General features: G+C 45.5%; 1 protein-coding gene across 2 annotated transcripts in view; it reads right to left on the bottom strand.

Moving 5' to 3' along the window:
• Positions 1-18,372, bottom strand: part of GPS1 (G protein pathway suppressor 1) — a 559,228-nt gene that overhangs the window by 186,908 nt on the left and 353,948 nt on the right. The gene's annotated exons all lie outside the window — the stretch shown is intronic.

Raw genomic sequence — 18,372 nt, 5'->3', positions numbered from 1 at the left:
TGTGTGTGTGTGTGTGTGTGTGTGTGTGTGTGTGTGTGTGTAAAGCGGCAATTAAAGAGTGCATAACAGCTCATAGCAGGGCCGCTAAATATAGCGTGAGGGGCACATTCATGACAATATGATCACAAAGCATGGCACAAAAACATTTGAGGTTACAGTCTTACAGTTACAATACATTGCAAAGTGGGCTAGTTCAACTGATAAGGCATGAGGCACAATACATTGCAAGATGGTCTAGTTCAGCTAATAGCTAGTTGCACAGTACAGCGCAGTGTCGGCTAGATCAAGTACTAGTGATGTTAAAGCTAAGGCTATGACAAGGTTTGGCAACTATGCACGACACAGCATACTGGTGCAAGTAATGCAGTTAGAGTCAAATGACAACCGAAGGTGTTGCTGTATGCTAAGTGCTGAGACACAGCACCAATCAGTGCAATGGATAAGGGAATGAGGTCCAAGGGAGGAGGAGCTGATTGCAGGTGAAAAAATGGGCACAGTCAGTTGATATTGACAAAGGTGGAGGGTTTGTGCAGGACACAGATCAGATACAGGGGGCGAGTACAATCTGTATTGACCTTGACCAAAGGAGCAGTGTCTGGTGGCCGAGGGGGACTATATGAATAGATTGTGAGGGGTGTACCGATACCTGTGGAGTAGCGTTTGTGTACCTTTAGGACAACGTGGTGCGTGCTGGGACAGTCCGGTTACAGGTCGTAGAGACAGCGTAATGTATTTAACATTACGCAGGGTACAGACCTGCATGGACAGGCACAGACAGGCGTCGTGTGCCTTAAGAGTGCATTAGGGAGGAGCCGGCTCGCGCCTTCCGGTGCCACGGCCCTGCAAATGAAGAAAGGAGCTCGCCAATAGGGCGCGACCAGGTTGCTTAGCAACCTATAGATAAAAAACAGTCAGCAGCCATTTTGGAGGTTTCCTCGTGGGTAATGGCAGCGAATACACGCATCATCTGTTGTGTAGGCAGTCGGGTCCTGCAAGGGGGGTGACAGGGTTTCATGGCCCGATGGGTGCAGCAGGGCAAACTGAGGACGCACACTGCTTGAGGTAATCGGGTAGGCTTACCTTTGTCACGGCGTCCACGTCTAAGTGGAGATCCTCAGTAGGGGTCGAGGATGGGCTCCTGCCCATCCAAGGTGGAGATCAGAATGCACCATGCACTTCGTAGTTAAATTAAACCTCTCCACCAACCCATTGGTTTTGGGATTGTAGGCTGTTGAGAACTCGTAGGTCACGGCACAGTTTTTCCACATGGCTTGCATGTAGTGGGACATAAAATTGGTCCCGCTGTCTGAGATAATCTCCTTAGGAAAACCTACCCTGGTAAAAATACCAAGGAGGGCCTTAGCCACTGCATGAGCACTAACAGTCCTCATACGTATCGCTTCAGGATACCTGTAGCATGGTCTACCACAACCAATATAAATCGGTTGGTTGCCTGAAGATGTGGAAGGGTCTAAGGGACCAACAATGTCGATTCCTACCCTCTCAAATGATACTCCCACCACTGGAAGAGGCACCTAAGTGTGGCAGCTTCTACAGAACTTATCTACATCAGACCCCATCTTGGGCCAGTAGAAATAAAGAGAAATTCTGTCCTTGGCCTTCTTAAAACTTAAGTGACCACTAAAGGAATCTCATGGGCTAACTGTAGAAACTGGGATCTCACCTCCTGAGGCAATACAAGTCTTCTGTAGTCCCCTGGGGTACACTCAATAGGTTCACTGTAAAGGAGGCCATTCTCCCAGTATAACCTGTGCTTCCCTGGCTCTTGCCCTTCCAGCTGGGAAGCTGCCTGTTGGTGAAGACTTTCAAGGGAAGGACACTCTCTTTGACCTCTGCTGAAGTCTGCCCTGAAGGGGCCACCTTCTGCAAGCAAAGTCTGCAGATCAGGGTGGTCTTTAAGATCCAGATCTCCGGCAGGGGGAGGTCTTCTTCCAGCAGTGTGTCATCAGTAGCTGATTCCCCATCTTCTGATTGAACCTCACACTCAGCCCTAGCTGGTGGAGGAGTCACAGGTGTGACTGTGGACTGTCCTGTCCTGTCGGGGATGTCCTGGTTTTGTGCCCAGGAGTGCTACTTTTCTTGTTTCCTGAGACCTTGGGTTTCCCCTTTGTCTCTTTCTGCCTGGAAACCGAGGTTTGCTCTTCCTGTGGGCTGGGTGTTATAGGTTCTTCTGTAACATCCCACTGAGAGGCATCTAAAGTAAGCTCTCTGGCCTACCTAGTATACTCCTGCTTACTTTTACTGGGAGGCCTGGGGGTGCTTGATACAACTCCAAGAGTCTAAGTCATACCCCAGCAGGACTCTCACAGGCACCTCACTGTACACTGACAGGTATTCCTACAGTCATAATGTTGCACTGGATGAGAGCTGGTAGTATTGGAACCATCTGGATAGGGCCTCCAGCAAGCTTAGTGGGGCCTTTGGGTACCCTAGAAACATCTTCAGGTTTGAAAAAGGTTTCTCCATCACTGTGATGCTGGCCCCAGTGTCTCTAACTCCTGACCATTCACAAGTACACTGTCCTTGTAATATTCTTTTGTGTTATCTGGAATAGAGTTATACACATCTAAATTCTACTGTTCCCACAGACCCAGGGACACTAAAGAAATACTGGTTGGGACTCCAATGTGGTCTTCAGCCAAAAGGTGAAAGTATCCACTTGCCAGATGTACTTCTCCCACAGGGATGAAGGCTAAGGAGGCAGTTTGGATCCCTGAAGGTTTACCCTTACATCTGGGATCCCCTTTCATATGGTCAGTTGATCCACAAGCATAACATTTACAAAAGGTTTTCTGGAATGGGGGGCTTCTGCTGACCTGCCTCTGGTTTAGCGCCAGAAGTTTCACTAGACTGACCTGGTTTCCCAAAGGGCTTACCCGTCTTATGTTTGTGGCCCTCTTTTCACTGGTTAGATTTAGAATTCTCTTTGTCATCTTTCTTGTGCTGCTTCCCCTCATCCTTATTGTGAGTTGCCCCAGATTCCTTGTGAGTAGCCCTCTTGGCAAAACATAGTCAGCAGCCTTGGCTGGCTTCTTGGGATCAATCTATTTTGAGTCAGCCAAGTCCTGTCTCAGCTCAGGACAGCAGGCATCAAAAATAGATTCCAACAAAAACAGATTTCTCATTACTTGAAAGGTAGTTGCTCTGTAACCCTTAACCTATTCATCTAAGTTTTTCAAGCATTCACACACCCAGGTATCCCAAGGGGTACCATAAGACTTTTTGAGGGTCCTAAACCTCTCAACGTACTGGGAAGGAGTTCTCTCAAACCTGGCTATCAAAGCCATCTTCACATTCTCATACTCCAATCTTTCAAGTTCCCCCCCACCTCCATTACAGCATTAGCTGCAACTTGGGGGAGCCTAGACAAAAGCCAAGGAATCAACTGATTCCCTGCAAGACCCTGAATCCCATCATTGTATTCAAAAGCACCCTTCTAATCCACAATATCGAGTTTCACATCATACATACTCACTGCTTCTTTGGGCAGGCGAGCCCTCTTGGGACTCCTAGAAAACTCTGGGAGGGAAACATTTTCAAGAGAATTGAAGAAGGGAGGCCACACAGATGAACAGGTAAGTGAGTTTATTTCCACGGAGCTCGTCCGTCGCCCTCCTCACTGCGAGCCGCTTCCCCTCACGCTCTAGCTGCCATCCTCGCTGCGGTCGCGCGGCTCTCATTCGAAACGTAAACACGAGAGCACGCGCGACCCCCGCGAGAGACTTTATGTTCTCTACACATCTTCCCCCTCAAACAGGGCAAACATATTTTTTTAATAATGCTTATAACTGTAATGTAAAACTTAGCAACAATTAAAATTAATCAGCAAGTTTGTCTGAACCAGAATACAATAAAAAATTAACAGCAGCACATAGCTTGCGCATGACCTGAGTACCCTCAGTGTCCATCTACATCGTGTATTCCTTAAACATGACGTGAGCACTTCAGTGTCAAGTCTCGTAATCCCTCATCCACACCGACTTAGACCTAGCCCTATGTGAAGAATCTTCTTCAACCTCTGACCTCTGAATGTCATCTTCTCTGACCTTCCCACCTGTCTTTCCCATGTTCTCATACGGCACCCTTCCTTTCACCTTCTCATTCAATCTCGTATTATCCTCCTCAACCTTCCTCACCTGCTTTTCAACTTCACTCCTTTCCTCATCACCCACCTTCCTTTCGACCATACTTCGCCACCTTCCAGAATTACCACATTACCTTTTACTGCACATATCTTCTTAGGACCCAGAAATCTACTTTCCACACACTTGTTCACTAGTCTAGAGTTTTTGACATACACTTTTTCCCCAACCTTCCATTCACGTTCTTTCACCCTCATCCTGTCATCAAACAGTTCCTTATTTCTTTCCTGACTCAATGCAATAAGTTTCATAATCTGATTCCGGTCAACATTAACCACTTTGGCCATTCCTAGCCATCCTGGACAAAGCCTTGTCCCAGGCTCCCTTCCCTTCATCGAAACAAATGGAGATACTCCTGTCACAGAATGTGGCGTAGTGACATAATTCCATGTCATCATCCTCAATACTTCCCTCCATGGTTGCCTCGACTTCATGGCCAACTGCAGGCCCCCCCCTTTATGTACCTGTTAACTCTTTCAACAAGTCCATTGGCTTTAGGATTATACAGAGCAGTCCTTGTGTGTTTTATACTGTATCCTGTAAGAAACTTCTTCATTGCTCCCGACACAAATCGTACCCCATTATCCGACACAATTTCAACCGGCACCCCCTCCTTAAGAAATACCTTTTCTAAGAATCCAATCAACTCCCTTGCCGTGACCTCCTTTACAGCTTCCCACTCAAACCATTTGGAATGAAAATCTACTACGACAAACACAAACTTTAACCCATCTCCCAGACCCGCCACCGGACCCATTATGTCCACTGCTAACTTGCTCCACGGCTGGTCCGGTACCACATTTGGTATCATCGGAGCCTCTCTCACCACTCTGCATTTGTCACTCGTTTGGCAAATTATACAATCCTTGACGCACCTTTCTGCACACCTGTCAATTCCCGGCCACCAAAAATTCTGCCTCAATTTCCTTTTCATAGCCGCTTCTCCAGGATGCCACTGATGAGCCAGCTCAACTAGCACCGACCTAAGGGAATGAGGAACAATGCACCTCCCCCTCCTTAACCTATCCTCACATAGGTTTAACTCATTTTTTACTTCCCACCAAGTATTGAACTTACTATCCAGATTTTTTCTTTCTGGCCACCCCATCACTGTCCAACTTCTGACTAACTTGAGATCATTATCAGAATTCTCTTCTTTCGCCCATTCCTCCTTACTGACCGCACTTTTTACCTCTGCTACCACTAACTCCTCCTCTGTCTCTCTGACCCTCATAGGTTCACCCTTAAGAGGCAGTCTGGAAAGGCAATCTGCCACACCATTCCGCTTCCCTGGTAAATAGCTCACTTCAAAGTTAAAATTTTGGAGTCCTAGACCCCACCTGCTTATTCTTGGAGAACCCATGGCCCACCTGCCACTCTCAAACATCTGAACCATGGGTTTGTGGTCCGATCTGACCACAAATCCTCTTCCCCACAAGAAAAACTTAAAATGATTTACTGCCCAAAACATGGCCAACGTTTCTCTTTCAATGACTGAATATTTGCTCTCTGCCCCTCTCAGCGTCTTAGACGCAAATGCTATTACTCTCTCAGTATTATCCTTGTTGTACTGCACTAATGTCGCACCCAGTCCCAACATGCTCGCATCTACTACCAAAACCGTTTTGTCCTTAGGGTCAAACCTACCTATGGATGGTGCTTCACCCACTGCTTGCTTAATGCACTCAAAGGCCACGTCACACTCCGCAGACCATTCAAACCTCACTCCTTTTTTGAGTAACATTCTGAGGGGCACTGATACTTTGGCAAAATCCTTTACAAACCTATGATAATATTCGGCCAAACCAAGAAATGATTTCACCTGCTCTTTATCTTTTGGTACAGGTGCGCATCTCACTGCTTCTACCAAGTTCTTTTTAGGCCTCACCCCTTGCTCATCTATCTCATGTCCCAGATATTCCACACTATGTACCGCAATCTTACACTTGCTCCTCTTCACCGTCAACCCTGCCTCACTCAATCTGCTTCACACTTGTCTCAACACTTCATCATGTTCTTCAGTAGAACCAGCATATATCAACACATCGTCCTGGAACACAATAATGTTCTTTACTCCACTCAACACCATCTCCATGACTCTTTGGAATACGGCTGCCGCGGACGCAAGCCCAAATGGCATCCTGCAGTATTTAAATGAACCAAACACCGTGATAAATGCTGTTAGGTGTTGACAATCCTCCTTCAACGGAATCTGATGATATGCTTGTGAGAGGTCAATAACCGAAAATACTTTGGCATTGTTCAGTACTGATAGCTGGTCACCTATTAATGGTAGTGGATGCCTATCCACTAATATGTTTCTGTTCATATCCCTCAGATCCACACATAACCTAATGTCTCCATTGGCCTTAGCTGCTACTACAACCGGCGATAGCCATTCCGAGCTTTCACTCTTCTCTATTATTCCACTTTGGAGTAACGACTCCACTTCATCCTTGAGGTTCTCATTCAATCCATGAGGTACTGGTCTCACCCTGTGCACTTTCGGACTGGCCCCTGCCTTTAATTGAATTTCATGTTCAAAACCCTTCAATACTCCTAGTTCTTCCTGAAACACCATGGGATACTCCTTTTCCCATGTATCCTTCAGTTCAGCTACATCAACTGGTCTCTCCGCATTCGCCTGTATTCTAATTCCCAATTTCCACTGTTCTTCCCATCCCAGAAGTGAAGAACCTTCTTGGGTAACGTATATCTCTGCTTCACAGCTCCTCCCTTTGTACTTGATAGAAGCCTGGAACATCCCTATAATTCCAATCTTAACATTTCCATATGCATATGGCTCTATATTGTGCTTCTTCAATTATGTCACGTCTCCTTGCATGCAACTCAGGAATGTCGCCTTGGACATCAATGTCCATGGTGAGCAACTGTCCACCTTCATTGTCACCACCCTTCCATCGACCATGAATACATCTGTGGGTGCACCTCCCTTGCTTGAAACTTCTGTTACTTCCAATACATGCTTTGTTTGGTTGCTCCTTCCCATTTCTAAATCTTCACTTTGTTCCAACATTCCTCCACCTGCTTCAATGCTCTGCACCATCCCAGAATCACGACAAACTCTCGCGAAATGCCCTTTCTTTTTGCATTTTAAGCACGAGCTATTTCTGGCTGGGCAAAACATGCTTGTGGAAATATGACGGTTACTACTGCACTTATAGCACTTGATTTCTTTATTGAAGCCAGCCTTGCGAAATCCCTTCACCGCAGCCACTTCTCCTTCCGACTTGTCTCCCTTCATAGTGGTCATATATTTATTGGTCTGTTCCATACTCCTTGCCATGTCTATGGCCGACTCCAGCGATGCATCTCTAGATAGTAACCTCTCTTGTATCTTTATATTGTTTGTGCAACTAACTAATTGGTCCCTTATAAGAGAGTCAGTGAGCAGCCCAAATTCACATGTATGACTAAGAGACCTCAATGCTGCAATGAAGCTCTCCACTGGCTCTTGCAGGTCTTGTACTCTTTGAAAGAACTTGTGTCTCTCAAATGTTATATTTTTCTTGGCTTCGAAATGAACTTCCAACTTCTTTTCTGCCATGGAATACTGGTCCACCTCTCCCTGGCCTTGTTGTGGGGGATCTGGTAATCCATCATAAACACTTCTGCCTTCAGTTCCTAGATTATGCAGCAGGATCGCCTCTTTTCTGGCTGCTGCAAACTTATCCCCTCCAATTGCAATCAGGTACGTGTCAAACAGCTTCTTCCACCTATCCCACCTTATAGGTGGAGCACCAGGTTCTGACAGGAACTGTGGTGGAGGTGACATACTAGCCGCAGCCATTTTCTTGTAAATAGTGGCTTATTTACCAAATTCACTCCTTGCGTTACTGTGCCTTTATTTCCAATCCTATTCCCTTTTTTTATACTTATTTCCTACTATTTGCCAGTTTCATGTACTTGCCCTTTTTGGCCACTCTTATATCTGAAGAGCACAGGTTCTCTGTATTTCTGTTCTCCTTTGACACACAGTATTGTGTGAAGTCTACGCAGTTACTTTACTGCCCTCTGGGAGGCCTTCTTCCTGCAAAACTGCAATGACATAAATGTCCACTAGAGGCGCACAGTTGCCCAGCTTCAATGAACTAGACACACTTCCTTCATAATGTGGCTCTTGTTACCTTTGAGTTCTTCTCGGCTGTACCTCCTCCCTGGCTGTGCCCCCAGCCTCCCCCCTCTCCCTGCTCCTCGCCTTCCTATCTTATGAGAGGGGGAGTGGGTGGCACCCACCAAGGGAAACAGCCTTTCCTTGTCTGGCAGCACGAGTGAAAGTGGGGAGAGCGTCCCCCTGCAGCACCACGCTCCGAGGCGCCGCGGAGACAGTCCCTCTCAGGCCCCCACCTCTCCACAGGCCTCTTCTCGTCTCCGGGCCTGCTCTCTGTGTGCCCCCTCGTCGCCACTTGAAGAAGGGAGGCCACACAGATGAACAGGTAAGTGAGTTTATTTCCATGGAGCTCGTCCGTCGCGCTCCTCACTGCGAGCCGCTTCCCCTAACGCTCTAACCGCCATCCTCGCTGCGGTCGCGCGGCTCTCATTCGAAACGTAAACACGAGAGCACGCGCGACCGCCGCGAGAGACTTTATGTTCTCTACAAGAATCTTTTCGTTTCAAGAGCATGTTGCATTTCCAATGCCATGAGTTTGCTGTCTTGATGTTTGGCTTCAGCATGGAGCAATCTTTTAAATTCCAATTAAAGTCTCTCAAGTTTTCTCAAGAGACACATATTCTTGTGGTGTCCCAGTGGATAAAGGCTGAGGCAAAAGTGCCTGCTGAGGCAAAGAGGGGCTCCTATCCTGGGACTCCTCTCCCTCCTCTGACTCTTCTAAGACATTAGAGTTAGACTCTGAATTACCATCTTCATTATCAATTTCCACATTTTCTGGAGTAATAGGAGTTGATCTAACAACCTTGTAATCAATTAATTTTTCTTTCCTTTAACAGGGAGATTCCTGACTTTACACATTTCTTTCAGTTCTACTGTTAGAATGAGCAGGGCTTCCCGCTTGAAGTTAGGCATGTTACAATTGATATTTCTTAGAGGAGCTTAGCCTTGTGAGAGTTTTTAGTTGAACAAAAGCAAAGCAAACACTCAATTTAACAACTCTACAATAGATCTTCACTGCCTGCCACCAGTGTTAGGCAAGATTGTATGCAGTACCCTTTGGGTGCACTACAGCAACCTTGAGCTCCTGGCAATAGGAACCCAAAATGTGGTGTAAATCTGTACTACACAAATTAGTAGTGTGGCTGAGCATCCAGGCTTATCTCAAGAGGGGTCAATGTGAGCAGTAGGGTTGTAACACAGTTTCACAGTGGCAGTTATTCAAACACTTACACTCAAGGTTTCTTGATTAAAGTATTCATTTATGTAACAGTCAGATATATAAGCCTTCTTCAGAAGGAAGCAAAACATGTGACAATTATAATACACTTCAAAAGCACACTTAGTTTCTCTAAATCAGAAGATACCCATTGGGATTGGCACACAGACACTGCTACACCCTCAGGTGACTTATATAGCTAGGACACTATGGACATTGATTTATTATTGGTAGATTAAGAGCAATACTGAGTTTGGTGCAAAGGTTAGCTATGGGAATAAAACAAAGGTTAACAAATAATTCATAAACAGGTAAGTACTTTTTAAACCTTCCAATGTCAAGTAAATGTAACCCTTTCCTGGGGGAAAGGTAAAGGCACAGAATCAAAGGTAAGAAGAGTCTCTCAGGGAGCCAGGACAGCCAATGTTAGTTGAACAAGTCTAGGGGAGCTGAACATCTTCTTTGCAGGTAAGTAAACGTCTTGCACAATGTTTTTAGAAAGGTTTGTAGAAATACGATTCACTTGAAGGGCCACAAGCTGGGAGGCTTGTGAAGGCAAAGCTGTAAGCAACCAAGACAAGTCTCAACTGAGAGCAACTAAGGCTACACAGCAAGAGGCAAGTTCTCTTAGACTTTACAGTACCTTTGGTTAGAAGAAATGGTTCCAGCTGGCTTCTGTTCTTGTACAGCTCTGCAGATCCTGATGTTCCTGGGCCTCAGTCGTGCGGACAAGAGGGAGGACATCTGGGGACTCCTGCACTGCAATGGGAAGGTCAGCAGCAGCAATGGGCAAACTTCCAATTCAGTAGCACTTTGGCGATTCATCTCCTCGCGTCTGACAGCAAATAGCAGCAACGTGGGTCAGGGATACCACTTCAGACTTTCCTCGCATATGGGGTCCAGCTCTCTGTTGAGGTAGCTCAGGCTTGGTCAGTCCTGCTTCAGGGAAGTCCAGAGGAACTTCCTGGCGCTCGGGTCTGACTTAATAGCGATTCACTCAATTTGGTGTTCCTCTCTCTGGCACTTCGGTTCCAACAGCAGCAGCATTGGAAGTACAGCCAGCTCCGAGAGGATGTCCAAATGATTTCACTTTGGAGTTAACTGGTCCCACCAACTCAAGGGGAGAAGTCGTCCTTGCAGGGCTTCTCTAGTCGAAACAAATTTGGAGCGTCAGCACAGCAGCAGGGCTTCACACAGGGCAAACCAATGGTCCGGGAGTTGCAACAGGCGTCTCCTCCAAGTCCTCCTTCGGATATCTTCGTCCTGTGTTTGACTCTGCCTTCCAAGCCAAAAAGCCTCAACTTCTATGCAGGTTTCTCACATTCATTCCAGCCTAGCTGTTAATCACACAGCTGGGTGGCTGTCCTTGCCTGACAGCCAGTCGGCCGATCACCTTTGGGTGCATTCCTGTAGTGAAAGGGATTTAGCACAGGGAGTTTCGGGCACCTACCTCACTTCCTGCTCCTGCCAGACATACTGGAGCCAGAGGCGGGCTTCACACGTGAATCCTGTCAAAGACAAAACAAACAAAGGGACCAGACCTGGTTTGGCGCGCAAAGTAAATCTCAAGAAGGACCTTTCTGACAAGAAATGGCGAAAAAAGAAGACTGGGGCCATTTTGACAAAATGGGCACCGATGGGTGCCTTACTGCAGCTTTGAACGCAGCCCGTGGTGAAAACACACAATGGTAGTGAAAAGTAAACCACTTCCACCAGGCATTAATTGTAGAAAAGGTAACATAGCAATGTTACATGAAAAACTAGACAAAGGGGATACTAAGTAACTCCTCCAGCACCCAATGTTAAGACACTGTGTGCTATGGGTCTAGAAAGTTAAAAATGTAAGTAAAGTCAATTTCACTTCACTGCTCTTGGAAACAGTAGTTTAACCAAGAGAAGGTATTTAAACCTTTGGGGAATCTGAAAGACTTACCTGTGCCACTGCACTGAAGGTGCTGTGTGTCACAGTGTAAAGATGATGCCTATGAAGTTTGTCAGATTCCAAAGTCAAATGAAACACAGAGTCCAAATCACAGTAAAATACATGAGTGGGAAAAAGGTCTCACTCTCTCCAGGTTAGAAATTAAAAGTCCTACATTCCAGCAAAAAGAGCTGGGGGTCTCGAAGGTAGAAGGGAATTAGCATATTTCTGAAAATTCTCTTTAACATTGAGCAGCCAGGCTTATCTCAAGAGGTATATCTGTAGAGCTGTAGCAATGAAAACCACAAATACAAGTAGCCAAGTAACACATACTACTACAATTACTATTTATTTAACACTAGTTTTTAAATAAGCATTCTTTAAGAAGGGCAATATATGCAGCAATCACATACAATTGAACATACTTTCTCAGAATCACCACAAAGCAAGTAGATACTCTTTAGAGATGCATCATACATACTTCCTACACCCTGTGGTGACTTCACTAACTAGGACAATAATGGCATTTATATATCACTTGTACACTTTTGAATGCAGAGGTTTGTAGAAAAGAAAGGTTAGAGGAAGGAAAAAGGTTAAACAGGTTCTCAGAGCATGTGAGCACTTTAAATCTTCCAATGAAGTCTAGATAAAAACCTTTCCCGGCAATATAGTTTAAAACCAATGAATCACCTATGAGGGACAGTAAGAATCCAAGTCAAATAGAATATAAAAGTCTGCAGGGAGCCAGGACCACCAAAAAGTCAATTGGAGCAAAGTCTATGGAGCTGAGACACTTCTTGGATAGCAAAAGTCTTACACAAAGCTAGAGAGTTTGTTGAAGAAACATCACTCTAGGGTCACAAGCTGTTACACTTGTGAAAGTTAGAGCTCAAATCAACTCTAGAAAAGCAGCTACTGCAAGTCTCAACTGAGAAGTGCAAGCTACAGACACTGGGGTAAGTACCCCAAGTCAGAACAGTACCTTTGGTTAAAAGAAGAGTGGTCCAGCTGGTTTCTGTCAGGTTGCAGCGATGCAGCTACTGTGTTCCTGGGCCTCAGTCGTGGGGACAACAGCACTTGGCCGTTTCAGCGCTCGGTAAACAGCACCACCGTGGATCTTGGATATCAGTTGGACTTCCTTCATTCCCAGAGTCCTGCACGCTGGTGAGGGGACAGGAGCTCTGGTCGTCCTGCTTCTGGAGGGTCCTGGGGAGACTCCTGGAGCTTTTACCGGATCGCAGACGTTGCACTCGACTACGGATTTCTCAACCCCTGGCACCCGGTTAGCCAGTCGGAAAAGGTCATCCAGTGGAGTTCGTCTCAGGGTTAGTTGGTCCCACTAACCCAAGGGAAGAAGTTGTCCTTTCTGGAGCTTCTCTTGTGGTGAAAGGAGTTTCAGCACTCAGCAGGGCCTCACTGGGAAGTTCAACGGTCCAGGAGGATGCAGCAAGCTTAGTTCACGGGTTGTTCTTCCCAGTGTCGACTCTTTCTTCAGTCGCAAAACCCTCGCCTTTTAAGCAGGTTTCTCGCATTCATGTACAGCCTAGCTGTCACTCAAACAGCAACTCACCTCCCTCACTTCGAGCCCTTCCAGATACACTGAAGCCAGGGACACTGAAGCCAGGGGCGGGTTTCAGCAATGAAGCACGCCAAAGGCAAAATGAACAAAGGGCTTAAACTTGGCTTAGCATGCAGAGTAAAACCAAAGAAAGACCCCACTAACAGAAAATGGTTACAAAAACAAGACCAGCCATTTGGATACAATGGTCACCCATGGGTACTATACTGCAGCTGAGGATTCAGCTTGCAGTAGAAAAGCACAATGGTAGGAAAACTAAACCACTGCCACCAGCCATTTACATAAATAAGGGTAACATAAAAAATGTTACATGAGTAGGTGGGAAGATGGGCTAAACTCCCCAGCACTCCAAATCAGATGGTGTGTGCTGGACCCACAAAGAGAAAAGGAAAGTAAAGTCAATTTCACTTTACTATTCTTGGGAATTGTAGTTCACACACGAAAAGGTATTTGAGTAATCTTTTGAGAAATCTAAGGATTTCTCGGTGACACTGCACTGAAGGTGCTGTATGTCACCATATAAAAGTAGACTACTATGGAGTTTGGCAGACTCCAAAAACAGAGGAAACACCAAACCCAAATCAAGTCAACACACAGGAGAGAGTGAGAAAAAGGTCTCACTCATTTCAGGGTTAAAATTCAAAAGTGCTAATGTCCAGCAAAAGAGCTTGGGGTCTCTAATGTGGTTGGAATTAAGCACTAAAATGAAATTTCTCTGTAACAGGGATCACGTTTCATGCCCTAAGTGCAGGTAGGATTAGGGGATAGAGTTTTGACATCAGCATTCTGATTCTCTAAACTATTACACTGCGAAGATCAGGAAAACACCAGGGACTCTGGCTCTAATTCCCACCTTGTAATGCCTCCAGGTTGTTCACTGCTCTGGTTACAGGGGCTTGAGGGCAGACTCCCGTTTATCCCTTGGGAAAGTGTAGGGGATCCAACTTCGTCAGAACCCTTACTGATCAATCTCTTCTGAACCACTCACCAAAGCTGCCCCTCAGTTTGCCTTAATACGTGTATAGAGCTAAATAATTCAGACAGAGCCGAGCCAAATAGGCAGGCAAATAATGTTGTGGAATCTTCCTGGATTTAGCATTATACTCAAATATTCACTAGTGATGTGAATCAAAAGTTAACAGACGCCAGTAAGGGGGAGGCAAGGTGGCTCTGCTCGTTTGATAGGGATGATGGAAGTTGCCATCCGCCGACAGCTCGAGGGCCTCTGTCCCTGATGGCATCTCAAATGCCCTCCTAAGGGAGGATCTCTGTCTTTGGGCCGAGGGGTTGAGTAATCTGTTCTCTCAGGAAGTGGCATCACCAACAATACCACACTTGTGGAGCAAAGGAATAATCATTCCAATCTTTAAGTGTGGTGATCAGGGTTCTCCCCTAAGTTACCGCCCTATTACCCTGATAGACGCTTTGTAAAAAGTTCTTGCGGGCCTTACACTATTATACTAAAAGATCTAATAAAATGGGAAGATAAAACTAATAACTTGAGTGTCATTCAGACAGGTTTTCGGAAAGGAATAGTGACAGTGGGTAGCAGGTTCCTCCTGAGTTTGTGTCTGTCCCTCATTCCTAGGAAGGCAGTCTGGACCTGTACTCAGCCTTTGACAGGGTTGTGAGAAAAACCTTGGGGGAAACTTGCCTCTTGGAAGGTGGATCCTGGTCTTCTGGGATACAAAGGTAAGAGTTTTCTCAGGTAGTTAACAGGCAGGACATTGGCCTGAGACAGGGATGCGTTCTTGCCACTACACGTTTTAATGTGTACATTTCTGACCTGCGGAGCACAGATCAACAATACCCAAGATTACCAAAGAGGATAAGACATTTAAGGGTCGGCTGCATAGTCTATGCGGACAACAATCATTTTAGACTATACGATCTGTGGGCTGCAGCGCGGCCTAAATAGAGTCTTCACCTACACGGATCAGAATGGTTTGATTGACCCTGAAAAGTCTACAATATTAACACTGAACAAGAAGAAAAAGATGAAAGAACAGGGAGTGTTCTTTAAAGGGACGAAAATATAGGTAGTAACGTAAATTACCTACCTGGGTTTTGTAATTTTGTTCCACAATAGGTAAAACCGAGTATGGTAAACATGAAATCAAGTTAGCCTCTCTGAAGTCCTTAATGAAAATCATTAAGAGGAAAAAAGTGCATACTCCCTTTTGCCATTAATATATTTCTATAGGGCAAAGGTCACCCTTGCTGTGGTTTGTGGTATAGATCTTCTCTCGTTTAAGAATAGGAAATGGTTAAATCGCCAGGAGCAGACTTTATGATGTGAAGTTCTGGGCCTGCCGGGGCCAGTTCCTATTAGTATTCTATGTCTTGAACTAGGTTTACAGTCCTGGTGGTCCATATACCAGTGTAGATGTTTGGGCCTTTACAATGAAATAATGGAAGACACGGTTAATTCCTTGTTTGGTGGCATAAAAAAACCTTTGGGACAGGGTAACGTGCCGACCTCGTTGATGTTGAAAGGCAAATGTGAACATTACCTGGTGTTAGGAAAGATTCCTCTCTAATGCACCTTTTCATCCATTCCTATGAACCCCCAAACGTTTTGCTTTTATTTTTGTATCTGACCTAATCTTTTTACAGTGCAGTGAAGCCATAAGCTTCACTACACTGTCTTTTGCTCATCTATTATCCGGAAACTGCCATGTACTTTGGCTTTTAGCCTTCTTCCTGGCCTGTGACAGCAGAAAATCCTTATATGGACTTCCAGTGCCCGGGAAAGAAGCTTTTCTGGGCATACTGGAGGGCTATGTGTTTTTTGCTGCCAGGAAGTTGGCTGGGACAGTCTGGTCCCAATCCACAAACTGGTGCCAGTGTGCCTGAGTGGTATGCCTGAGTTTCACTGCCAGTGTTCCTGAATGGGCCACTGCTGGGGTGTCATGTGTGGACCCGATCTGTCATTGGCTTGAGGAAGTTTCTGCTCTTACCTGGTGTTCGGTCTGATTTTATATACTCTGGCCTGGTGGACAGATGTATAGAAGGCCAACCTATAGTGCGACAGGGACAACACTGGGGAGCTGAGCTGTAGCCAAACCAGTTCAGGTAGCAGTGACAGGTGGTTTACGATAAGTTCGTCAGAGGTGGTGATCTTGTAAGTGTCCACATTAAGTTCACAGAATGGGAATCACAGATTACACTTAGGCAGGATGTATAAAAATACAATCATTATTTATTGGGCACAACACACTGTAGAACAATCACTACTGGCAAGTAGGGTTATCACACAACACTAGCAAAATAGATTACATATTTATATCCACTTATTAGAGGGCCTAATATCCAGTACAAACTCCTGCAAAGGAAAAGTAAGGTTATATTATGCACTTTAGGTCCACAGAGAATGATCCCTAACTTAAAATGTCCAACCTAAGTTGTCTGGTGCTTTTTCCCCAATAGTTCAGGTAAAGTTCCACAGAATCTTTGAGGCAGGAAAAAACGCAGGTAGGGGAACTCGGGGGCCCAGTGAAGGATTTGAATTGTCAGAGCACAAGTAAAACAAGCGAACAGAAGTAGCCCCAACCTTCAGAAGTCCTGCGCAAGAAATTAATGTCAATGTCAATAGTGTTAGAATAAAGTTTATTATAAGCCCATAGATTTATTATGGGAGTTTAAGGGTAGGTAAGAATCACTGTAACTTACCCCCGTACTCCGAGTCTTCCCCAGACTTGGCAGGACAAAGGAAGAGGGTCCAAGGTTGCTGTCCTCGATTTGCAGGGGTTGCAGGTTCTAGCTGATCTCCGGTTGGTGTCTATCACTGGAGCAAGGACTCTCGGATGAAGAATGCAGCAAAACTCGATGCAGGACCCCTCTCTGGACTGGACTTGGGTCAGGTAAGTGATTTCGGACGGTGGTCACTGCAGCACGACGACGCAAGGGGACTCAACTGCAGCGGTCAGACTTTCCCTCCTATCTCGGGTCCCCTTGATGCTAGGATGGCAGTATTTCGCAGAGGGTAGTCTTGTAGGGTCAGATGACGATCCCCAAAGTTCCAACTCGAAACTCGGAACAGTGACGTCGGCAGCACGGTAGCCCAAACTCAGAGATGAGCAGCCACAGGACGATCCTGGGACAATTCCAAAGGCTCTTCTATGCAGGGTACCAAGCAGACGTCTGGAATGGATGTTCCCTCCACTCCCATGGTGGCAGCTTCTTTGCAGGGCTGCTAAAGATTTTCAGCAAGAGAGGGCTCATCCAGGACATCAGCAGAAGTTGGTAGCCAGGCCTCCTTCCAACGTGTCTCTGGTTTCTTCGCAGGTCTCACAGCTGTATAGAAGTCTTGGCTCCTTCACGTTTCTCCAGGGTCTCTGAAGAGTTAATACCGGGCCCCCATTCTTATCCTAAAACCCAGTTAAGAGCAGCTGTCCTCACTAGTCAATGACAGAAGTAGCCCACACACACCCATCCATGCATATGACTCAGAACAGACAGGACAGTCCCAGCCCACATCCTGCCAGCAAACACACAGCCCTCCAGTAGCTTGCCAAAAGCGTCTGCTTTCCCGGGCACTGGAAGTCCCCATAGGGACTCTATGGACATGTAGTGCTAATACTTATCTGTACCTTCCTTTTCAGGGGTTTGATATGTATTTTGCCCTACTCTAGTGATTGTGTATATGTATATTTTCAGTGTTGTGTGATATTATTACCTGTTATTAGTAATTTTTCACTGTTTTATTTGGTCATAAGTAAAGAAGTATTTTATACATGTTTGTCTAAGCATGTTCTTGGACTGCTTCACCTGAGTGCTCATTGTTGACCCTTTACAAGGTCACCGCCTCTTGAGACTTGGCCTAGACCACTCGCCTTGCTACCTTTAACTGGTTTGGCTAAAGCTCCCAGAGCGGTCCCTGCCACAATACTAGGTTGGCCATCTATACATCTGACGACCAGGCGAGTATACAAATATCAGTAGTAACACCTGTCACAGGCTAACATCCATCCCTTTTGGGAAAAAAAGAGAGAATCTGTAGGCTTTGTAAATTGCCAGAACCCGAGTCATTGTACCACCTAGTTATGAAATGTCCAGTGGTTATGGAAAAAAAGATTTACTTTGAGAGACTCGTACATTCCACTTAGACTGTTATTAGTTGTAATTTGTGGTCTAGACTTACTGAGGGTAGACATATTTCCACCATAGAGGCACTCTTAAGGTTTACTAGAGACATTTTTCACAAAATAGATTAGTAAAGGATTAATTACCCTTATTTTAGGATGCGATTTGAATATTATCTTAAATTCATTCATGTACAGATTTCATTATGGTGTTATATATCTGTTAAATGTGTTTTTGGGAAATGTGTTTATATTATGAATTAAGGGGATTTAT

This window comes from Ambystoma mexicanum, chromosome 3q, assembly GCF_040938575.1.
Source record: "Ambystoma mexicanum isolate Mex_15411 chromosome 3q, UKY_AmexF1_1, whole genome shotgun sequence".
Taxonomy (NCBI): Eukaryota; Metazoa; Chordata; class Amphibia; order Caudata; family Ambystomatidae; genus Ambystoma; species Ambystoma mexicanum.
The sequence above is the reverse complement of the archived record's forward strand: the minus strand, read 5'-3'. Positions and strand labels throughout refer to the sequence as shown.